A 25,047-nucleotide genomic window follows, 5' to 3' on the forward strand; every position below is an offset into this window, starting at 1 on the left:
TCTTAAATTTATTCTCACTGGTCGTAGGAGGAAGGCTTCTCTGAAAATTGTTGACAATGTCATGAGAGTCTTCGTGTCACAAACATCTTATTGTAAAGCCACAGTGTCCTAGATGATGTGTAAAACACACAAAAGGTAAGATTACTGCTTTCCCCGAATTCTGCACTGCTTATCCAAACTATGACCTAATTTAAGTGGAAGGAAACATTTTGTACAACAATCATTCATAGATATGTTTTATAGTATCGAATTGGTAACCACATTCTAAAATTATAAATCGTTTTTTGTGACCTGTAATCCCAACACTTTGGGAGGTCAAGGCAGGCAGATCAATTGAGGTCAGGAGTTTGAGACCAGCCTGGACAACATGGTGAAACCCTGTCTCTAGTAAAAATACAAAAATTAACCAGGTGTAGTGGTGCGTGCCTGTAGTCCCAGCTACTTGGGAGGCTGAGGTGGGAGGATTGCTTAATCCCAGGAGGCAGAGGTTGCAGTGAGCCGAGATTGTGCCACTGCATTCCAGCCTGGGTGACAGAGCAAGACTGTGTCTCAAAAAAAAATCTTTTTGTGACAGTGAAAAACAGGCTAATTCAACTCTACATTATATATAAGAGACACACATAAATCAAAGAGATTATGGTATATCCATACAATGGAGTCTTTTGCAGGTGACAGAGAAATAAAGAAAATCTTTGCGTACTGATATAGAGTGATCACCAAGATATATTTTAGCAAAAAAAGATGAAGGTCTAGAACTGTATTATAGTATGCTAATGTTTGATTAAGACAAAGTGTGTGCATATGTGTCTATATGTGAATATGTGTGTGTATACACATGCGCTCACACACACATCTGTATATACTTATATTAAAATGGTTATCTATAAATAGGGTAGAATAAAAGGTGAAAAAGATAAGGATGAAAGCTGTCCCTATCTGCAATCCATTCCCTTTGCAACAAAAGGTATCTAAAAAGTAACTTGAGCTGGGCATCATGGCTCATGCCTGTAATCCCAGCTACTTGGGAAGCTGAGGTGGGAGGATCACTTGAGCCCAGGAGTTTGAGCCTGTAATAAGCTATGACTATGCCACTGTGCTCCAGCCTGAGTGACAGAGCAAGACCTTGTCCCTACAAAAACCAAAAAACATGTATCTCAATATATAATTCTGTTTTTGTAATCATATTTTTTATTTAATTAAATGAATAAAACAGAATCAAATGAAGACAGCAGTCTTTAAAAATGAAAAACAACCTGAAACTAATGAACCTAACTGTATGTCAAGTTGGTAGCATATTCATACAGAGAAAAAAATCATTTCAAGTGACTTTAAAATACAGTATTTTTCCTGTACATCCTTATGAGATATAATTTAAGAACAAAAGAACGGCAAAGAAACTCGAAACTGCAATCAGTATTTATTGATAGTAGAAATATTGGCATTATCTGAAAATATTCTAGATATATTGAAAAGTAAAGTGAAATTAAAACTTACATAAATATAATTTAGAATGAAGATATTCAGTAATCAGTACAAGAGCAGAGAAATAATGTACAAAAATCAAGGAAGTTTATATTCATGGTTAACAAAATCCAAAAGAAATGTATAAATAAATATGAATAAAATAATTTAAAACAATTTAAAAAAAGAAAGAAAAAATATAAAAAAGATTTAAAGAATCAAGGAGGTTAAGTTAAAACATTGTAATTTTAAATTTGAATTGGAAGTATAAGAATGAACTCAAAATTATATTTTTCTCTTAAAAATACAATTTTAGCTCTGTTCTCCAAAACACCTAGAAGTAATAAAAAGCAAGTGACGAGCTCCACTTGTGCCTAGATTACAGTCTCTAAATATCCATTTTCTTTACAAAGCTGCCAGAGGTCTTTGGGAAAATGATAGGAAATGTACACTACCTATATGAGGTTAGTACCTATATGAGCTGGAAAACAAAGAAGTTATAAATTAAGTCAAAATGATAAAAGAGCCATCTAGTTTTTTGAGATGGAGTCTCACTCTGTCACCCAGGCTGGAGTGTGGTGGCGTGATCTCGGCTCACTGCAACCTCCGCCTCCCGCGTCCAAGTGATTCTCCTGCTTCAGCCTCCTGAGTAGCTGGGACTACAGGCATGCACCACCACGCCTGGCTAATTTTTGTATTTTTGGTAGAGACAGGGTTTCACCATGTTGGCCAGGCTGGTCTTGAACTCCTGACCTCAGGTGATCCTCCTGCCTCGGCCTCTCAAAGTGCTGGGATTGCAGGTGTGAGCGACTGCACCTGGCCATAAAAGAGCCATCTTGAAGGGCCTTTCTCTGGTCTCAGAAGAGACATTTTGGGCAGAAATCAAGATAAATAATGACTACAGCTCATCAAATATATTAAAAATCTATGAGTTCATAATGACACTGAAGGAAAAACTAATTGGTCACCATTTGGAGGTCATTAGGACATTATAACTCATTTACTGTCATTACCCTGAAAATAAGGAAAGAATTAAGCATTTTCCTGTGTTTCCTGTATATACTATGCCCAGGATAGCCAAACTATTAATAAAGGAAAGTTTTTCTTTACATAAAAAATCCAGCTTATAACTGTAGGTGGAAAAAAAAATGAAAGGATTAGAAAATCACCATTTTGCAACTCCTAAAGATATAATGGATCTAGGCAATCATCTTCAGTGGATGCTAAAATAAGTAGATTAAAAGTTGATGGAGGAACTTTACAAATGAAGAATTAGGCTACTATCTGAACCCAACTGATTGATCTTAACATCACTAAATGTGGGCCAGCCAGACATTCCGTGCGTCTTGATGTGATACAATAGAAAGTGCACAGCATCACCTATGAAGTATTCTTGCCTAAAGTAAATTGAACCAAATAGAATCAAATCTCTAAATCTAACTACCATTTTGCCAGAAATGCCGGGGATGGAGGAAGAGTTAAATGACATTATGAGAAAGCAACCAGCCACATCTAAAATTTGTAACATTCTAAAGGATAAATGATTCTCCAACAAATTTATTGTACGAGAATGAAAGGAGAGATGAGGGACTAATAAAATAAAAGAGATTTAAGGGACTTTATAACCAGATAAAATGTGTAGACCTTGTTTGAAGGCTGGCTGCCTTTGAGACAATCAGGGAAATTTTAACACACACTGGGTATTAGATGAAGTAAGTAAAGGATCCCTTGTTAATTTTGTCAGGTGTGATAATGGAAAGATGATTATGTTTAAAAAAGTGTGTTAGTTAGCAATACATCCTGAAATGCTTATTAATCATATGATATCTGGGTCTTTAAAATATGCCGGTGTCCTAAAATACTAAAGAAAAAGATTTAAAGAAAGGTATGGCCATCAGGCAGAAATGTTTCCGAGATGACCGGTAGAATGGGAAAAGTATTCCTTGGTTTAAGCAGTAGGTGAGTCATTGGTGACTTTACAAGAGCATCTGCAGACAGATGGGTGGTCGAGGAGCAAGGCAGACCAAATGATTTGGGGAGTAGTTACAGGAAAGGGGGTGGACAAGTGCAGTCAGTGAGAAATTACTTATTTTTTCTTTTGAGACAGGGGTCTCACTCTATCGCCCAGGCTGCAGTGCAGTGGCACGGTCTCAGCTCACTGTAACCTCCACCTCCCAGGTTTAAGCAATTCTCCTGTCTCAGCCTCCTGAGTAGCTGGGATTACAGGCATGTGCCACCACACCTGGCTAATTTTTTGCATTTTTAATAGAGACGGGGTTTCTCCATGTTGGCCAGGCTGGTCTCAAACTCCTGACATCAGGTGATCTGCCGGCCTGGGCCTCCCAAAGTGTTGGGATTACAGGTGTGAGTTATCGCGCCTGGCTGAGAAATTACTTTTAAAAGGCTGGAAAGGGCTGGGTGCGGTGGCTCACGCCTGTAATCCCAGCACTTTGGGAGACTGAAGTGGGCGGATCACCTGAGGTCAGGAATTCAAGACCAGTCTGACCAACATGGAGAAACCCCATCTCTGCTAAAAATACAAAAAATTAGCCGGGTGTGGTGGCACATGCCTGTAATCCTAGCTACTCAGGAGGCTGAGGCAGGAGAATCTCTTGAACCCAGGAGGTGGAGGTTGTGGTGAGCCGAGATTGTGCCATTGCACTCCAGCCTGGGAAACAAGAGTGAAACTTCGTCTCAGGGGGAAAAAAAAAAGGTTGGAAAGATATTAATAAAAATAATAATAGTAATAGTAACTAGAGGGGTTTGAGAAAGGTTTGCTGACTTTTTTTTAATGTGAAGAGATTCTATAGAGAGGGAAGGGGGATAATGTCTGCCTTTTTTTTGAACTTTCAGAATTTGGTCTACAACACCATGTTCTCTCTTTTCCTGTGCCAGAGAGACAGGCAATATTCTCGAGAATGTCTTCTCCTTTTCCCCTGAGTCCCAGAGTGAGTAAACTTGGAGCAGAGTTTCCAGCCAAGGTATGATGGATGTGTAGGGAGAGTGAGAATAAACCTCTATTGTTTTAAGCAACTGACATTTTGGAAGTGTTTGTTATTGCAGCATAACCTAGCCCATTTGATTTAGGGATACATTTTAACATAATAAAATACAGAAGATGTCTAATGGATTCTGGAGTAGCATTCAGTCAGACATACACTTGCAATAACACCTTACCAATGTGGCCAAGGGAGAATTTAATGCCGCCAACTGTGTGTTCTCCATCTGGGTCTCATAGTAATGGTACCTACATCTGTTTTCGCTGGTAGGACCACAGAGGAGGTTTCTGTGTTTTCAGAGAAGGTTTTTTTCTTATCTTTTCCAAGAATGGAAGTTAAAAATAGATCCCCTTTGGCAGCATCATGCTACCCGGCCCTTCCTTCCCTGCCAAAATGGGTTGCACTAGCAGAGGGTGGCCCAGTCTATGGGCCCTAAAATCAGAGCAAGAAGAGCTGGGGCTGGGGCTGGGGCTGGGGGGTGAGGCAGGTTGAGACACTTCAAACTTTAGGAAGTCTGTAGAGGACTTGGTAAGTATTCAAAGAACACTGGTAAGGAAAGTAAAATGGTTGGAAACTTTGACCCAGTCTAGGTCTGCAAACTGTGAGGACCAAGCATGGTGGGATATTGGAACTCCTTCCCCATCTTCAGGCAGGATCTGGGATTTGTTGCCTGCCTGAATCCTGGTGCATTTATTGAGGCACTGCAGTTACCCACTTCGCAGCTCTCCCTGGTTTCCCTCAGTGGAGCCCCACTGGGCAGGAATGTGATTAATCTGCCTATGGCCTAAAATCCTAGCTAATGCTTTGGTGGATCAGGCTTTGTCTTAGAAATATTTTCCAGTGGACAGAAAAACAGCTCTTTCTGGCTCACCACAGGGTCTGTCTCTAAGAGTGCTCTCAGAACTGCTGACATAGTGATATATTTCTATGAGGCAGTAATTAGCCAACTGTCCTGGGGCTGATCCCTTCTACACTTGCAGCAGGTTCACAGCAGGGATCCCTGCTGGATAACCTAAGCCCAGTTCATCTTAGGACTCAGACTTGCTTGGGCATGATCTGGAAGGCTGATGTGTCCCAGGGGGTTGGGTTTTTGAATTAAGAGCCTCATGGAAAGGAACCACATAAAGGGAAAAAATAATTGAAGTTCACAGGTTGGTTTAAAGATAGCAAGAAGCCAAGTACTGGGGACAAGAGAGGGCAGGGTTGTGAGGGTGCTGTGATGGATGTCTGCCACTCCCATGGCCCTCTGTGTCAGCTTGCTGGGCTGCACTCTTGCATCCTGGAGGAAGGAGAAGGAGTGGCAATAAACATCAAATGAGAATGGAAAGAGTTGCTCTGCTGGTAACCTCAGTAAGACACAAAGGGGACCAGGACACCTTACTGTGAAGCTTCATCTGAGAGCACCCTGATTTTTCAGTTTCCCGTGGCTATCCCCAGGGTCACCTCTGGCTTCTGCTCCCACTGGCCTCTTCACCCCACCCCTCAGCCGGCTTGGCTTTTCTCTTCCTCAGTTACCCACATTAGGAATTCAGGCACTTTCCCAGGATTATTTCTCTCCCCTTCTTCCTTCCTTCCCTCCCTCCCTCCCTCCCTTCCTCTCTCTCTCTCTCTCTCTCTCTCTCTCTCTCTCTCTCTCTTTCCTTCTTTCTCTTTCTGAGAGTCTCACTGTGTCAAACAGCTGAAGTGCAGTCGCTGGAGTGCAGTGGCACAATCTTGGCTCACTGCAACCTCTGCCTCCCTGGCTCAAGCAATTCTTCTGTCTCAGTCTCCCAAGTAGCTGGGATTACAGGCGTGCACCACCATGCCCAGCTAATTTTTGTATTTTTAGTAGAGACGGGGTTTCACCATATTGGTCAGGCTGGTCTTTTTTTTTTTTTTTTTTTTTTTTTGAGACCGAGTCTTGCTCTGTCGCCCAGGCCGGAGTGCAGTGGCGTGATCTCGGCTCACTGCAAGCTCCGCCTCCCGGGTTCACGCCATTCTCCTGCCTCAGCCTCCCGAACAGCTGGGACTACAGGCATGTGCCATGATGCCCGGCTAATTTTTTGTAGTTTTAGTAGAGACGGGGTTTCACTGTGTTAGCCAGGATGGCCTCGATCTCCTGACCTTGTGATCCGCCTGCCTCGGCCTCCCAAAGTGCTGGGATTACAGGCATGAGCCACCGCGCCCGGCCCTGGTCAGGCTGGTCTTAAACTCCCAACCTCAGGTGATCCACCCGCCTCGGCCTCCCAAAGTGCTGGGATTATAGGCAGAAGCCACCGCACCCAGCCTTTCCTGCTTTCTTTCAAAGACCCCCTTATGGAAGGTGTTTATACATGTGGCAGATTTTATTTAATATTTAGAGTCCAGAAATGGTATCACATCACTGCACTGCTCAACCTTCCCTGGAGAGTCTATCTCACCACAAAGCAATCTGCCCTCTCTGAGGTCACCTGTCAATTTTGGTGGCTGGTTATCAGGCACACTGACTATTCCTCACCTCAGGGCCTTAAGTGCGTCACTGCTTAAGGGCATTCTCAGACACCGGGCCTGCGACAGGGGGGTTTATGCTCTAATACCAACCCACAGCTGATGGGGAGCATATGTAGGTAGATAAATACCCCAGCTTCCCAGTCTCACAGTGGGGAGATTGTGTAGCATGTTCTACAGAGCTCTGCGGAGAGTCCCAGCACCAGCAGTGTTCTTATTAACATATGCCACTGTAGGGTGGCTATAATTAACAATAATATATTATGTCATTTCAATAGTGAGAAGGAAGATATTGAATGTTCCCAACACAAAGAAATGATAAATGTTTGAGATGATGGATATGCTAATTATCCCGATCTAATCACTCTACATATGTATTGCAACATCACTATGTACCCCATAAATATATACAATTATTATTTGTCAATTAACAAAATAAAATTTAGTTTACAAAAACACAGAAAAACAAAAATCCTTCATGGCTTCTCTCTTTTTCCTGTCTCTCACTTTACCCACCCCCTCACTTCTGTTTCCTAGCAACACCTCCCGGCAACCTGCCTACACCTAAGCCCTTCCTTAGCAGCTGCTTTTTGTAAAACCTAAACCAATACACCTACTCTCTGTATTTCAGTTGCTACTAGTTTAAATTCTCTGCCCTCTCTTAGTTTTTCAGGCCTTTGGTCCTATAGCTGAAGTCTCATGAATATCTCCATGAAAACAACATGCCATCTACTCTCTGTATCACACAGTTTAGCAACATAGAGGAGCTGTGTCTTTGACATTTCAGTCTTCCTTTTCCTCTCGCCTCCACTGGTGTCTGTTTGCAGTAGATGGAAGCAGTGAAGAAATTTCTCTGCCCCTTGATATGAATTGTGCATGGACTATGGTCTCTTGCAAGGCAGAAATGACTACAGTAAGCTTGCTTTTATGCAGTTTTACTTCCATCCAGTGGCAGGATATGTTTTTCCTTGGATGCAGTTGGAGCGGGTGGTGGACATAGGGATTTACGGAGTAAAAGCAGGGAGAATATCAGGTCTTGCAACATTATGGTCGCTTTAGAGGCTCTGGCACCAGATGTAAGTGCTGAGTGAGGTACATGGAAGGTGGCTTCAAGGGTACATTGGAGGCACCCAATAGAGCTAAGTGGCACCATTTGGGAGGAATTTGATGGATGGTTGGATTTCCTACAGCATAAATGAGAATGAAATCAAGGTTATCCTTTTAGGTGATGTCTATTTTGATTATTTTTAACCTCCAGGCTCATGTGGCCTGGAAATATGCATTACATCAAGTGGCTTAATTTTTTTTTTTTTCAGATGGAGTTTTGCTTTGTTGCCCAGGCTGGAGTGCAATGGCATGATCTCGGCTCACTGCAACCTCCTCCTCCCGGGTTCAAGTGACTCTCCTGCCTCAGCCTCTGAGTAGCTGGGATTACAGGGGCCCACAACCATGCCCAGCTAATTTTTGTATTTTTAGTAGAGACGGGGTTTCACCATGTTGGCCAGGATGGTCTCGAACTCCTGACTTCAGCTGATCCACTTGACTTCAGGTGATCCACCCGCCTCGGCCTCCCAAAGTGCTGGGATTACAGGCATGAGCCACTGTGCCTGGCTTAAGTTGTTTAATTTAACTGAGTGAATGCACAGTAATATGTTCATGGACAAACCAGGCACAAAGGGATGTTTTCCCATAAAGCAAACACATGATGGCAGATACTGTGTGAGGCTAGAGGTTCTGTCATATTTGAACTTGGGTGGAACCCTGTGAGAATGACACAGTGGTAAGGGCTTCTGATACCTTGAATAACGCCTAGAATTGGGAATGATTTGAACAGATGAATCTGTTAAGAAAAGTTCACTAGGAAGATTGTGTGAACCAGTTCTTTGGAAGAATGAAATTTGTAGCTGCTTTAAGATCATGCAAACGGCCAAGTGTGGTGGCTCACGCCTGTGATCCCAGAACTTTGGGAGGCTGAGGTGGGTGGATCACTTGAGCCCAGGAGTTCAAGACCAGCCTGGGTACATAGCAAAACCCCGTCTCTACAAAAAATAAAAAAATTAGCCCAGTGTTGTGACACACGCACCTCTGGTCCTAGCTACTTGGGAGGCTGATGTGGGAGGATTGCTTGAGCCAGGAGGTTGAGGCTGCAGTGAGCTGTGATCACGACACTGCACGTCAGCCTGGGCAACAGTGAGATTCTGTCTCAAAAAATAAAAAAGATGATACAAATTATTACAACCTTAGGACTCGGTGAAGCTCAATAACATTTATTGAATGTATTATTTACTTGGGTACATAAACTCCTTAAAATTGAGTGTGAACTTTTTCTGGAGAAAAGATTTGTAGTTTCATCAGATTCTCAGTGGTTGGGTTTGTGATCACCGCCCCCCCATCCCCAAAGATTAAAAGCCATGAGTATACTTAAAAGATAAATACTCTGGGTCACATAAATCTACCAACATTTAACCTCTGTCCTGTTGCTGTACATGAGTGCATTTGTACTTTAATGGTAACAGACACAACCCCACCACCACCACCTCCATAATGAGCCTGAGGATTGCATTGCCAAGTTGACATACATGCTTTTGTGTGTATGGAAATGGGTTTTATACTCAGATGGATATAGGTTCGAGTCCCTGTTCTGCTAGTTAATAATTATATGATGCTGATTCAGGAACTTTATCTCCTGTGTTTTATTTTCTCTCCTCTAAAATGAGAGTCCTACCTCCTATGTTGCTGTGAGGATTAGAAAGAATGTATGTGACCTCCTTAGAATTCCTTCTTTACTCTCATAACTCTCTGTTACAGGACTTAGGTTGCTGTGTTGATTGGGGTTCACTTTTAGAGAACAGAATCTACTCAAGCTATAGAAAAGTTGATTTTTTTTTTTTGAGTTGGAGTCTCGCTCTGTTGCCCAGGCTGGAGTATAGTGGCACAATCAGGGCTCACTGCAACCTCTGCCTCCTGGGTTCAAGCTGTTCTCCTGCCTCTGCCTCTGCCTCCTGAATATCTGGGGTTACAGGTGCCCACCACCATGCCCGGCTAATTTTTGTATTTTCAGTAGAGACAGGATTTCACCATGTTGACAAGGCCGGTCTTGAACTCCTGACCTCAAGTGATCCATCTGCCTCAAGCCTCTCAGAGTGCTGGGATTACAGGCGTGAACCACCATGCCCGGCCGAAAAGTAGAAATTTGAAGGGCTAAAGAAACAAGATTCTAGGCTGAGTATTCAGAAATGATTCTCAAAGCCACACTGCAGAATCAGAACACCAAGGAAGCTGCTGCATATTCTCTTGTCAGGAAGGCATTTGCTGAATGGGGAAGCTGCTGTAACAGTTGTTGGCCATGAAGTCATACCATCACTGATCCAATCAGGAAGCCGTCATGAGTAGAAACCTCTCTCCACAATGACCAGCTTTAGAATGGAGCTGTACCTGCTGTAGCCTGCTCCTTGACAGAGGAGCTAGTGCCTGAATGCTGCTAATCCTACCCTAGAGAAACCACACACCTCTGTGACCATTTTTTAAAAATTATTATTTTGAGACACAGTCTTGCTCTTTTACTCAGGCTGGAGTTCAATGGCACAATCACAACTCGCTGCAGCCTTGAACTCCAGGCTCCAACTTCAGCCTTCCAAGGAGCTGGGACTACAAGTGTGCACAACCATGCCTGGCTAACTCTTTAATTTTTTGTAGAGACAGGGCTTTGCTATGTTGCCCAGGTTGGTCTTGAACTTCTGGGTTTAAGAGATCCATCTGCCTTAGCCTCCCAAAGGGCTGGAATTATAGGGGTGAGCCACCATGCCCAGCCTCTTTGTGACCATTTTTAAAGTGTAAATGTAGAAACAACAAAAAAGGAGGGCTCTTACCTCATAATCTGATTTAAGAAACCTAAATCACACCCAGAGCCCTAGCTGCAAGGGAGTCTGAAATATGTAGAACTTTTTTTCTTTAATCTTTCATCTTCTTCAATATAAGAGAGCATACTAGAAAGAGATTAGGTAGATACTGAATGTTAATCTGCCATGTGTATTCTAGTAATTTTTATCCAAGTATTATTAGTAGAGACAGAATTTCACCATGTTGACAAGGCTGGTCTTGAACTCCTGACCTTAAGTGATCCATTCACCTCAAGCCTCCCAGAGTGCTGGGAAAACAGGCATCAGCCACCATGCCTGGCTGAAAAGTAGAAATTTGAAGTGCTAAAGATTATTATTTATTATTTTGTTCAAGTAGTATTTTTATTATTATTTTTTCTGCTCTGGAAGCTTTTTATTGTTGCTCCAAGTTTAAGAATTTTCAGTGATGGTAGAAAACCAATACTTTTAGACAACCTCCCGCATAGCCCTGCCCAGCTTCTGAATCTTGGTCTTAACAGACATGTCAACATATTTCTCTCAAATGCGCACAATCATTCCACCCATGATTGATGGATCAGTCTTACCCTCCAATTTCAATACTTGGCTTTGACTTAGGAAGCTCTTCAGGACTGTTTTTAATTCAGAGAGTGTGGCTTCCTCTAAAGGAGATGCAGTGGTCCCTGTGCAAGGTACCTCTCCACAGTGGACACTCATCATGGTAGGAAAAGAAGAAACGACTCCTTGGGTATTGCTTAAGCGACCATATTGAGCAAGCAAATTGATCAGGGTTGGAGAGAGAATGTCTCTTTGGCTGTGATGTCATTTAGGCTTTTCACTTTAATGGAACACTTCACACAGGGATTCAAAATAGAAGCAGCCACTTTGGGTTCCTTTAGGATTTGTGCTATTCTCAACAGCTCCTTTTCTACTTGCTCCAGCTTATTCGGTTTCAATGCAGCAGAATAAAGAGCCGTGGCATAGCGACCTTCCATACTGTGTACCTAAACAGGAGGCCTCACAAGCTTGACAATGGTCTGACCACAGATGTACTGAAGCATCACACCTGCCAGGAGAGCCCAGACACTGCTGGGGGGTGGCCATCACCTCCCGGGCACCTTTTTACTATTTTTTAATTATAGAAGTAATACATAGGCCAGGTGTGGTAGCTCATGCTTGTAATCCCAGCACTTTGGGTGGCAGAGGTGGGAGGATTGCTTGAGCCCAGGGGTTCGAGACCAGCCTGGGCACCATAGCAAGATGCTGTCTCTATAAAAAATACAAAAATTAAGGCCAGGTGTGGTGGCTCACGCCTGTAATCCCAGTACTTTGGGAGGCGGAGGTGGGTGGATCACTTGAGGTCAGGAGTTCAAGACCAGCTTGACCAATATGGTGAAACCCAATTTCTACTAAAAATACAAAAATTAGCCAGGAGTGGTGGCATGCACCTGTAGTCCCAGCTACTCGGGAGGCTGAGACAGGAGAGTTGCTTGAACCTGGGAGGCAGAGGTTGCAGTGAGCCAAGATCATGCCACTGCACTCCAGCCTGGGCGACAGAGTGAAACTCTGTCTCAAACAAAAACAAACAAACAAACAAACAAAATATGAAAATTAGCCAGGCATGGTGGTGCACGTCTGTAGTTCCAACTACTCGGGAGGTTGAGGTGGAAGGATTGCTTGAGCCCAGGAGGTCAACGCTGCAGTGAGCTGTGATCGTGCCATTGCACTCCAGCCTGGGTGACAGAATGAGACCCTGTCTCAAAACAAAAACAACAATAACAAACAAAACAAAAAAGTAATACATAAATATATTCTCTTTGTAGAAGACAAGAACAGAACACATCTGTAGAGTAAAAAGTAAACATCCCGACCCACTTAGTTCCCACATCGCTTCCTAGTGGGAGTCACTGACAGCAGTTTACTGGCTATTGATTCAATCTTTTGTCTGTGCCCGTATATGTACATAGAGGTACATACACATATCTAAGAATTTTTAAAAACATAAATATGCTAATACTAGTCCATAACTTTGCTTAGAAATCTTTCCATGCCAGGTCATAAAGATCTAACAGGGGTCAGGAAACTTTCTGCGAAGGGCCAGATAGTAAAGATTTTAGGCTTTGTGGACCACATATAGCAGTGGTCCCCAACCTTTTTGGCACCAGGGACTGGTTTCATGAAAGACAATTTTTCCATGGATGAGGGTATGGGGCAGATGGTTTCAGGGTGAAACGGTTCCACCTCAGATTATCAGGCATTAGATTCTCATAAGGAGTGCACAACCTAGATCCCTTGTATGTGCAGTTCACAACAGAGTTTGCACTCCTATGAGAATCTAATAGATCTGGCAGGAGACGGAGCTCAGGCGATAATGCTCTCTTGCCTGCCACTTGCCTCCTGCCGTGCAGCCTGGTTCCTAACAGGCCACTGATCTGATATACAGTCTCTGTGACATAGTCTTCTGTTTTTTGTTGCTATTTGTTTTTGTTTTTTTTAAACAACCATTTAAACATGTCAAAAACTTTTTTTTTTTTTTGAGATGGAGTCTCGCTCTGTCACCCAGGCTGGAGTGCAGTAGCACGACTTCGGCTCACTGCAATCTCTGCCTCCCAGGTTCCAGTGATTCTCCTGCCTCAGCCTTCCTAGTAGCTGGGACTCCAGTTGCATGCCACCACGCCTGGCTAATTTTTGTATTTTTAGTAGAGACAGGGTTTCACCATGTTGGCCAGGCTGGCCTCGAACTCCTGTCCTCAGGTGATCCACCCACCCCAGCCTCCCAAAGTGCTGGGATTACAGGCGTGAACCACTGCGCCTGGCCCCACATTTTCTTTATTCACTCATCCTTCAATGGATATTTAGTTTGTTTCCATAGCCATCTTGGCTATTGTGAATAATGGTGCAATGAACACAGGGGTACAGATATCTCTTTGGGATCCTGATTTCAATTCTTTTGGATATGTACCCACAAGTGGGATTGCTAGATTACATGGTAGTTCTATTTTTAATTTTTTGAGGAAACTCCAAACTGTTTTCTATAGTGGCTGCATCATTTTGCATTCCTACCAACAGTGTACAGGAGTTCCACATCCTTGTCAACACTTTTTATCTTTTTCTTTTTGATAAGCGGGGCTGCTGGGCCAACTCTCTCTCCCCTGGGACCTGAGAACTGGACGTTTTTTTAATCCACAAGCTCTGTGCTGTGCAAGGGGAAGGGCCAATGGCACCTATCAGCCAGAGACTCCACCTCCATTCTCCCCTTGGTATCCAAACCGTAACTGATCATGAGACTTCCAGGACTGGCAAAATAAAAGCTAGTTTTTGGGGAAGTCCTCTCACAAGAGTTGGGGTGCTGGACACAAAGACCAACCTCTCCCCTCCTCTGGTGGAAGCTTGGGAGTGAGAGGATCTTCTCATGGTCATACAGTACGGGGTTAGGGGCAGGGTCTCCAGTGAGAGAATGTCCCTAGTCTCCTTACTGGCTTTAGTGAGTCTGATGTAGCATTTTCTGGGGGTGCAGGAGCCTTTCAGGTAGTTTCTGATCTTTTGCAAAGGGATTTTGTCAATGAATTTTTGCTGAATCAGTATGTGGAGGGGAGGGGGGAAGGATAATTCAGGGTTTTTTATACTGCCAAGTTGCTGACATAACCTCTTATTAACACAACTACTTATTTTTGTGAGTCTAGAAAGTTGTTAATCCTTTTTGAACCTCATTTCTTTTAAAAATAACTATAAATTGGAGGTAGCAACACTGAGACTTTATTAGGTTGCAGTAAGCATTAAATGAGATAATGTATGCATTTTGTGTGGATGTTACTGGCCCCTACTCCCAGTGGAGCGGAAGACTGGATCCATTTCATGGACTCACTAGGGGTGGCTTACATTTCCTTAACACCAAACTGGCTAATTAAAAGATGGCTTTAGCCATTTGCTCCCTTTCCTACTCTGGGCTATATTCTCTGAGAACCACCATTTCTGCCCAGCACTTTTTTTTTTTTTTTTTTTTTTTTTTGAGACATGGTCTCACTCTGTCACCCAGGCTGGAGTGCAGTGGTGCCATCTCCGCTTACTGTAACCTCCACCTCCCGGGTTCAAGCAATTCTCCTGCCTCAGCCTCCCGAGTAGCTGGGATTACAGGCGCCCACCACCACGCCCGGCTAATTTTTGTATTTTTAGTAGAGACGGGGTTTCACCATGTTGGCCAGGCTGGTCTCGAACTCCTGGCCTCAAGTGATCCACCTGCCCCAGCCTCTCAAAGTGCTGGGATTACAGGCGTGAGCCACTGTGTCCGGCCTCTGTCCAGCACTTCTAACCCTCCTCCAGCAACTACTTCCTCTTGTTCCTCCATGCCTGGGATATGGGCTCTATTCCAGGCACTACTGCCGGTTCCTCCACTAGGATCTGAACCTTCCTGTCACCCATAAACAGGCCCTTTCCTAGGGTCAGAGCAATGCTTTGGTCTGTGGTCCGTCTTGGGGATTGGGGGACTGCTGCCCTCCCACATCCCTGTTAGAGAGACGATAAGAAAGCTGGGCTGCGTGTGTACCAGCATCTTCCAGCATTGATATGTAGCCTTGCCCCTTACTGTTTAAAACCAGTTTCCTCTGCTCCTTCCTTCACTCTGAGGACTTTGTAATTGGACAAATGTTAACGTCCCTACTGTTTTCTCCCTTAGGATCAGTTTTCTCTCAGGAGGCTCCTCATTGACTCATGCAAACAGATTTCTGGCGGGAACTGCTCCAAGGCCTTCCAGATGTGCACAGGCATGGATGAATCAGAGCAGAAGTGGACAGATGTAGCTCAAATGGAGGGTTCTGCTATGTAAGTAAAGCATCCAGCCTTCCACGTTGGGAGTCACCACTAGTCCCAAGCTTGAGTTGAGTCATCTTTAATTGAGGTACACAGAGTAGGGCAGCTTTGAAGTCATTTACACCTGAAGCTGGACTCCTACCCAGTGTCTTTCTCTCTTTGTGACCTGGAGTTAGCTACTTAACTTTCTGAGTTTCAATTTACTCACAGTTAAAATAGTAATAATAATTTTCATTTTATGGTTTGTTGTATGCGTTACTAAATAATATTTAGAAAATATCTGGCAAGTACTAGGTTTGCTTTTTATTCTTTTTCCATTAAGCATCTCTTTTGTGACTTACTAAGGCTGAGTTTTATTTTATTGTATTTCTATCATCCTTCTTTTCATGTAGTCTTTTTCTTTCTCTTTTTCTCTTTCTCCCTGCCTGCCTGCCTGCCTACCTTCCTTCTTTTTTTCTTTGCTGTGTTTTTAAAACAGTAGACAAATATCGGAGAACAGGACCCCATCATTAGAACATTGACAAGTTTTTCTAGCAGAAACAGTATTTTGTTCCAACAATTGTGTAGGCTTAATATATAAGTAACTTCACAATATCCTTAAGAAATTAAACACAGATCGGAGCGTTCTAAAATTATTTAAAAATTTTAAAATGTTAAAAATCAGCTGGGCACGGTGGCTCACACCTGTAATCCCAGCACTTTGGGAGGCTGAGGTGGGTGGATCACCTGAGGTTCGGAGTTCGAGACCAGCCTGACCAACATGGAGAAACCCTGTCTCTACTGAAAATACAAAATTAGCTGGGTGTGGTGGCACATGCCTGTAATCCCAGCTACTTGGGAGGCTGAGGCAGGAGAATCACTTGAACCCAGGAGGCAGAGGTTGTGGTGAGCCAAGATCGCGCTATTGCACTCCAGTCTCCAGTTTCACAAGAGTGAAACTGCATCTCAAAAAAAAAAAAAAAAAAGTTAAAAATCACACATAAGCTCACAACTTACATGAACAAAAGAACTTTTATATTTTATATTACTTACCATAAACCAATAGCAAATATCTATTTCTCAAAGGCACAAATTCTGCATAAAATTTAGCAATGCCTTCCCATACCTGTTACCCAAATACAATTCAGTAAAATCAGTGACACCAGGGTATTGTGAAGCTTAAACTACAACTGGATGTAAAGTGAACTTATCTAAGCTGTTGTTATGGTGTTAACTTTATAAAAAATCTATCTGAGAATGGACTTTCTCTTTCTACCTAATCTAAAAGGTAGGACGCTGGAGATAGTAAATTACCCCAAACCACAAATGGGAAACAGATGGCTTTTCAGCCAGGGACAGAACCAATTATTTATAACCTTCTCCTCGTCATCCTTCTTACAAAGTAAACCTGGCAAATGGTTGGGAACATGAGCTCACAAGTCAGTAGGACAACAAAATATGCTGACTATACTGTAGGCTAGTTTCTTCCTGAAAGAAGGCACAGTAATGCAGGATGAAAATAGGGGTGATGAAAGCAACTTAAGGTTACTTTTGATTTTTAAAAGTAGTAATTCCGGGCCGGGCGCTGCGGCTCATGCCTGTAATCCCAGCACTTTGGGAGGCCAAGTGGGGTGGATCACCTGAGGTTAGGAGTTTGAGACCAGCCTGGCTAACATGGTGAAAACCGTTTCTACTAAAAACACAAAAAATTAGCCAGATGTGGTGGTGCGTGCCTGTAATCCCAGCTACTTGGGAGGCTGAGGCAGGAGAATCACTTGAACCTGGGAGGCGGAGGTTGCAGTGAGCTGAGATCGCACCATTGTACTCTGGCTTGGGCAATAAGGGTAAAACTCCATCTCAAAAAAAAAAAAAAAAAAGTAATTCTGGCTGGGTGCAGTGGCTCATGCCTGTAATCCCAGCACTTTGGGAGGCTGAGGTGTGTGGATCACCTGAGGTTAGGTGTTTGAGACCAGCCTGACCAACATAGTGAAACCCCCTCTCTAATAAAAATACAAAAATTAGCTGGGTGTGGTGGCAGGTGCCTGTAATGCCAGCTACTCAGGAGGCTGAGGCAGGAGAATTGCTTGAACCCGGGAGGCGGAGGTTGCAGTGAGCCAAGCCATTGCACTTCAGCCTGGGTGACAGAGCGAGACTCCGTCTCCAGAAAAAAAAAAGTAATACCATCACAGCTGTTGAATGAAATGTTTCCAAGTGTTCTAATATTAATTCTGAAGTAGTCAACATCATGTTTTTAGAAGGATGTTATTGAATCACAACATATTGTCACTTGAAGGCACCTCTAATCTCAGTTCACAAATAAGAAAGTGTGATATACTTATTGGGCAAACACAGTGGGCAATGGACCAGCCAGTGAGGACACCCCAATCCTGAGTTACAATTCTAAATGCTACCTCATTTGTACACACTGGGAACAGGGAAAATGTCAGGTTACAAGCAAAATATATTTGCGTAGACCTTTACATTTTTCACTGTGCTATTCTCAACAACACTGTCGATTACTATCCTCTTTGAAATCCACATCTAACTCAGATCAGCAATGAAGGCTCTTGCTTTAATTCTTAAAACCAGTAATGCCAGTGTTGCTGATCTACATGTAGGATTTCAGAATTTAACCAGGCCAGATAATACAACTGTGTTCAACTCAACTAGGACCAGGAAGTTCCCAAGTGGACTTTGCATTGAGTGGAGTTTTAAAATTCCACAGAGGCCCACCAGTGGATTAAGTATGTATTCTTGGAACACCAAAAAACAAGAGGCCTTGTTGGTATCACTGGCAATCCCTAGATGACAAAGTTTCGAGTAAGGTGAAACGAAGACAGGGTCTTGCTCTGCCACCCAGGCTGGAGTGCAGTAGTGTGACCTTGGCTCACTGCAGCTTGAATTCTTGGGCTCAAGCAATCCCCTTGCCTCAGCCTCCTGAGTAGCTTGGACTACAGGCACATGCCGCCATGCCCAGCTGTGCTTCTATAGAGACAGGGTTTCACTATGTTGCCCAGGCTGGTCTTAAGCTCCTGGCCCAAAGCCGTCATCCTGCTTTGGCCTCCCAAAGCACTGGGATTACAGGTACGAGCCACTGTGCCCGGCCCAAGAAAGTAATCTGTTTAAAGTTTAGCGCATAAGGAATTCAATAAGGAGAGGTCATAGTGCTCCCTCAGGTATCGTGTAGAAGCAAAGCAGAGCTCACATGTGTTTAAAATGTCATCCAGGGTCATTCTCTGAAGTGCTAATTTTATGTTTGCTTTTACACAAAAAAAGAAAAACAATTAATCTTCCAACTCAACCAGTCAGTCACCTAGTATAATAACTGAATGAGTTGGGTATAGTTCCTCCATTTCAAATGGTTTACATAATTGGATATAATAGAGAGCAGTATTCAACAAAAGGTGATCACTATAAACATGTGAACTATCATCATTATGAAAGTGCTTGAGGAACACTGGGGGTGGGTTAGGGCATGGGATAAAGGTGGAGTTAATCTAAAAAAGCCTTCATTGAGAAGGAGTTTGAAAGGAGATAGGCAATCTGGCAGCGAAAAAGATGGAGAGGCCAAGCCATGTGTAATATATATGTGCCTGCTTGAATTTTCGTTAGTACCAAATTGTCCCTAATGGCATGAAAAATAATAAAACACAAAGTTGGATGAAAGTTAGATTATTCAACCTGGAAGAAAGTGCTTATAGATATGATATCCTTAATTTTTTATGAAACTTTCTCTTTAACAGTTTATAATGACAAACCTCTAGTTGAGTGGAAAAATCTGGCACTGGAGAATTTTACTTAAGTATATAACTGAGAGTTGACAGAGCTTTTAAAAAAAATTAGCTTGTGCCATGTAAAAGTGCTGGTATTTGATCTTGACCATTTTTGACCTAACAAACTGGCAGTGTTTTATGCTTTGACATAAAACATGGATTAATTTAATAAAAATAGTTATATATACCAGGTGCGATGGCATGCCTGTAAGCCCAGCACTTTGTGAGGCCAAGGCAGGAGGATTGCTCACATCCAGAAGTTCAAGACTAGCCTTGACAATATAGCGAGATCTCGTCTCTCCAAAAAATCAGAACCTATCCAGGTATGGTGGTGTGTGCCTGTAGTCCTAGCTACTTGGGAGGCTAAAGTGGGAGGATCACTTGAGCCCAGGAGGTTGAGGCTACAGTGAGCTGTGATCGTGCCACTACACTCAGCCTGGACGACAGAGTGAGATCCTGTCTCAAAAAAATAAAAAAATAACTCAAGAAGAGCTATATATATTTATATATGTAATATTTGACTTATTACATACAATTTGTCTTATTTCATATTTTATTTCTATACATAATATAGTTCAGTATATGTAACATTAAAACCCTACTAAACATAGCATCATTCTGATGATTGAGAAAGCACTTCCTTCTTCATTCACTAGACATTCACTGAGCACCTATTATGTTTCCAGCACTCTGCTCCTTGCTGAGATACAAGGATGAGTAAAATATATGTCTTGCCCTTGACTTTCTCCGTTTAGTAAGGGAGATGAACACCTTAACAGATGATTACGCAGAGAGACTGTGTGTACAGGGGTTAAGAAGGAAGGCCCTGAGGTCAGACAAACCCAGATGTTTAGTCTGGTCTTCACCACTTTTGCTAAGTGCCAAAGCTCTCTTAGCCTTGTGGAAATAACAGTACCTCCCAGGATTCTTGTGAGAGTTAAATGTGACAATGCACATGAAGTTGCTTAGCATTGTACTGTACTTAACAAGTACTCAGGAAATGCTCAGTATTACTGTATGTGTTAAGTGCTATTTACATAATTAGATGTGGTTGGTACTTGCTTCCTTTGAGTGGAGTTAGGGCAACTGGTTTTAATGATAAGCAACACATGACAGTGACAATGGTTTATAGTGAACTATAGTGAACTCCTTGTAGTAGTTTAGAGAAAAATCTCATCATCTTTTCCTGGAAATGAGACCTGTTATCAATCAAAAGTGCCGGTCTAAGGAAGTGACTGAACAGATTAAATATACCTCTCAGGAGTGGGGCTGGCTTTTCTAGGTACTCAACATTCTTTTAAAGCTTTTGATTAAAAAAAAAAAAAAAAAAAAGGGCCGGGCGCTGTGGCTCAGGCCTGTAATCCGGCTCAGGCCTGTAATCCCAGCATTTTGGGAGGCCGAGGCAGGTGAATCATGAGATCAGGAGATCGAGACCATCCTGGCTAACACAGTGAAACCCCGTCTCTACTAAAAATACAAAAAAATTAGCCAGGCGTGGTGGCGGGCAGGTGGCAGGCGCCTGTAGTCCCAGCTATTCGGGAGGCTGAGACAGGAGAATGGCATGAACCCAGGAGGCAGAGCTTGCAGTGAGCCGAGATCGCGCCACTGCACTCCAGCCTGGGTGACAGAGTGAGACTCCATCTCAAAAAAAAAAAAAAAAAGAAAAAGAAAAGAGGAAGTGAAACAGGAACTAATAGATTTAACAGATTTGATGATAATTAAAACTTAAATTCTTTTCTCCAGTTCACGTTTGTGTTCTCAGACAAAGTAGTTATTGCCAAGATGCCCAGGCACATGAATGCCTTTATCCAAACTTACTGAATAGTCTTTCCTTCAATAAATACTATTAAGCCTTACTGTTTGCCAGGCACTGTGCTAGGCTCTGGGAGTATGAAGGTAAGCAAAACCACAGGCTGGTGGCGGAGACAGACATTCATGAAATAAGCCTCCCCATACATAATAATAGTCGCTCTAAGTGAGAAGTTTAGAGCAGGGGCCCTGATTTAGGCTGGGGCATAGATTTGTGGAGGCAGGGAAGAGTTCATTTAGGGAAGTAACATCTAAAAATACCACTTACCCTTTAGAAGAGCTGGAGATTTTCTCTCTCTCTCTTTTTTTTTTTTTTTTTTTTGAGACAGAGTCTTGCTCTGTCGCCCAGGCTAAAGCTCAATGATGCAATCTCGGCTCAGTACAACCTCAGCCTCCCGGGTTCAAGCCATTCTCCTGCCTCAGCCTCCCAAGTAGCTGGGATTACAGGCGCCCGCCACCACGCCCGGCTAATTTTTGTATTTTTTAGTAGAGACAGGGTTTCACCATCTTGGCCAGGCTGGTCTTGAACTCCTGACCTTGTGATCCACACCCCCACCCTTGGCCTCCCAAAGTGCTGGGATTACAGGAGTGAGCCACCGCGCCCGGCTGATTTTCTCTTTAATTCCAAAGCCGCCAGCAAGTTCAGGAGATAAAAGCTTAGTCAAATAAATTTTTGGTTACCATATGGAAAATGTCATGTTGATATAAATTATTTATTCTATCACCCAACTATATTGATAACATTAAACATGGCCTTTCTATCTGTCATTCTGCCCCAATAGGACCTTCATTTCATTAACATTATACAAAGTAAAATCATCTACCTCTGGAATGATTTTATCATTATTAACACACATATACATGTATACTTAATTATGGTTCTTTATATGCACTAAAGAAGCTGGGAAAATTTTAGAAGATAGTAAAATGAAATGGTTCTTCCTTTCTGTCTGGGAGGGGCTCCTTGCTCTGGAATGATACTATATATATAAATACAGTGTTTCTCCGTGGTCTTCCTTTTGGATTTTTGGAGGTTGGATGGGAAGGGCTGAATTTCAGCACATACTGAAAACAGCTTATCTTGTAGGAGGGATTATAATATCCCAAACATTGTATAAAAGTGGCATTTTGAGATTTCCTCAGAAATGTATTAAAAACAGAGAGGAAAAAAAATGATTGTAGCAAGTATTCAGCCATTTTACCTTTTTATTCAAATATTTAGCAATTTCTTGGGCTTCTAGTAATTTAGTGATCAATGGCTCCAATCAGAGAGTTCATTCACAGGAATATTCACACTCATTTGTTTCAGCCTTAAATAAATAAAGCTTGATTTTTTAAAAGAGGCTGTCTTCTAGGTATTGCAAGTGGAATCTGCTCATATTGATTGGGTTGCTCTTCAGTAATTTCCTACAGCGTGCACATCTCTTCCTTTTTATGTTTTTCTCAAGCAATCAGTAAATAACGTATTCATCAAACTTAAGAGAGTGTCCCAACAGAATTTCTTTGGAAAAGCTGGGTTTCTTTCTTGCTGAGGTATACAGTTGATGAGTTCTTTAGCCAGTTGGATTATAGCAGCTCAGTGAGATCATAGAAAGTAACCTGGTTATGTTGTACTGATATTCATCACAGGAAATGAACTCATCTCCACAAATTATTTGCTGCAAAATAAATTCACTCCTTTAATAGAAAATTATCACAGGATCAGCACGTCCCACTTGTCAAGGAAGGAATATGAGCACAGTGTAGCTTTACTGTAACAGCAAGAAACCATTATTTTGTTGCTCACAGTACTCTCAACATAAATCTAAAATAATATCATCAAATGAACTCTCTGATTGGAGCCATTGATCACTAAATTACTAGAAGCCCAAGAAATTGCTAAGTTTCGCAGGGCACGGTGGCTCACCCCTGTAATTGCAGCACTTTGGGAGGGCGAGGCGGGCGGATCACCTGAGGTTGGGAGTTTGAGACCAGCCTGACCAACATGGAGAAACCCCATCTCTACTAAAAATACAAAATTAGCTGGGAGTGGTGGCTCATGTCTGTAACCCCAGCTACTCAGGAGGCTGAGGCAGGAGAATTGCTTGAACCTGGGAGGTGGAAGTTGCAGTGAGCCGAGATGGTGCCATTGCACTCCGGCCTGGGCAACAAGAGCGAAACTCTGTCTCAAAAAAAAAAAAAAAAAAAAAAAAAAAAGAAAGAAAGAAAAAGAAAAAGAAATTGCTAAGTTTCAACAAAGTCATGTTAGTTGTTTGAAATATTTCATAATACATTCTAATAAAAGGATTAATCATGTAAGGTTATTACAATGATATTGCACACTTTTACTATTGCATAGCTTTTCCTATGAGCCCGACACTATGCTAGGCACTTACATGCATTATCTTGTGTCCTTTGTACAGCAAACCTAGAATAATTTACTCATGGGTTTCTTCCCCAGATTACAGATAAAGGAATGAGAACTGATTGTGCTAAAAAATTTTTCTCGTGCCTGTGATCAGTGTATTATATTTGGTATCTATGTTGGGCTGAGAATAAGAAAATAGAAACTAGAAGGACACTAGAAATAGAGGGAAGATAGGGAATTGGAGGGGACTGGAGCTAGAAAAGGAAATTATAATAATAGATTACTATATGCCAGAGACTGTGTATATGATGGCACAAACAAACTTTTTTTTTTTTTTTTTTTTTTTGAGACAGAGCCTTGCTCTGTGGCTCAGGTTGGAGTGCAGTGGTACAATCAGGGCTCCCTGCAAACTCTGCCTCCCTGGTTCAAGCAATTATTGTGCGTCAACCTCCCAAGTAGCTGGGATTATAGATGTGTGCCATCATGCCTGGCTAATGTTTGTATTTGTAGTAGAGACGGGGTTTTGCCATGTTGGCCAGGCTGGTCTCGAACACCTGACCTCAAGTGATCTGCCTGCCTCAGCCTCGAAAAGTGTTGGGATTACAGGTGTGAGCCATCGTGCCCGGCCACAGACTTTTTTTCTATACTTTCACGGTATTCTTAATATTTCTGCCACAAGATTCAGTTTTTCCTACAGCAAACAATTTTCCAGGTCTCTACGGACACCAAGTAGTGTCCTACGAATCAACTTAATTCTGACTCTATCTCTATCTGGTGATAGTACAGAAACCACAGGTCAAGGGCTCTGTCAAGACTGCCGCCATTTCAGATGCCGGGTTGTAACCTGTTCTTATAGCCAACAGGAATCCAGGGTTCCTATGACTGCTTCTCACATTCGTTCATTTACTAGGTCAGCTTGGAGAACTCAGGAAAATAGTTAACTCCCTATATTTGCAGTTTATTACAAAGGCTAGAACTCAGAGGCAGCCAGATGGGAGTGATGCATAGGACAAGCTACATATGAAAGTGCACAGAGGTTCTATGCTGTCTCTAGGTGGGATTTTTTTTTTTTTTTTTTTTGAGATAGGGTCTCGCTCTGTCACCCAGGCTGCAGTGCAGTGGCGCAATCACTGCTCACTGAAGCCTCGACCTCCCTGGCTCAAGCAATCCCCTCACCTTAGACTTCTAAGTAGCTGGGACTACAGGCGCACACTACCATGCCCAGTTAATTTTGGACTTTTTGTAGAGATGAAGTCTTGCCATGTTGCCCAGGTGAGTCTCAAACGCCTGGGTTCAAGTGCTCTTCCTGCCTCAGCCTCCCAAATGCTGGGATTACAGGCATGGGCCACCCTGCCCCGCGGGCTTTTCTTTTCTTTTCTTTTCTTTTCTCTTCTTTTCTTTTCTTTTCTTTTCTTTTCTTTTCTTTTCTTTTCTTTTCTTTTGAGACAGGGTCACCCAGGCTGGAGTGCAGTGGTGCAATCATAGCTCGCTGTAACCTCGAGCTCTTGGGCTCGAGTGATCGTCCTGCCTCATCCTCGAGTTGCTAGGAT

General features: G+C 42.7%; 1 long non-coding RNA gene and 1 pseudogene across 1 annotated transcript in view; one reads left to right on the plus strand and one right to left on the minus strand.

Moving 5' to 3' along the window:
- The window catches only part of LOC134756672 (uncharacterized), a 67,509-nt gene that overhangs the window by 26,247 nt on the left and 16,215 nt on the right, over window positions 1-25,047 (plus strand). Inside the window, exon 2 of the long non-coding RNA XR_010129683.1 lies at window positions 15,456-15,601. This is a non-coding gene — a long non-coding RNA (uncharacterized lncRNA). The remainder of the gene's footprint in view (window positions 1-15,455; window positions 15,602-25,047) is intronic.
- LOC101139638 (ATP synthase subunit O, mitochondrial-like) lies at window positions 11,209-12,671 on the minus strand (annotated as a pseudogene).

This window comes from Gorilla gorilla, chromosome 11 (assembly GCF_029281585.2).
Source record: "Gorilla gorilla gorilla isolate KB3781 chromosome 11, NHGRI_mGorGor1-v2.1_pri, whole genome shotgun sequence".
Lineage (NCBI taxonomy): Eukaryota > Metazoa > Chordata > Mammalia > Primates > Hominidae > Gorilla > Gorilla gorilla.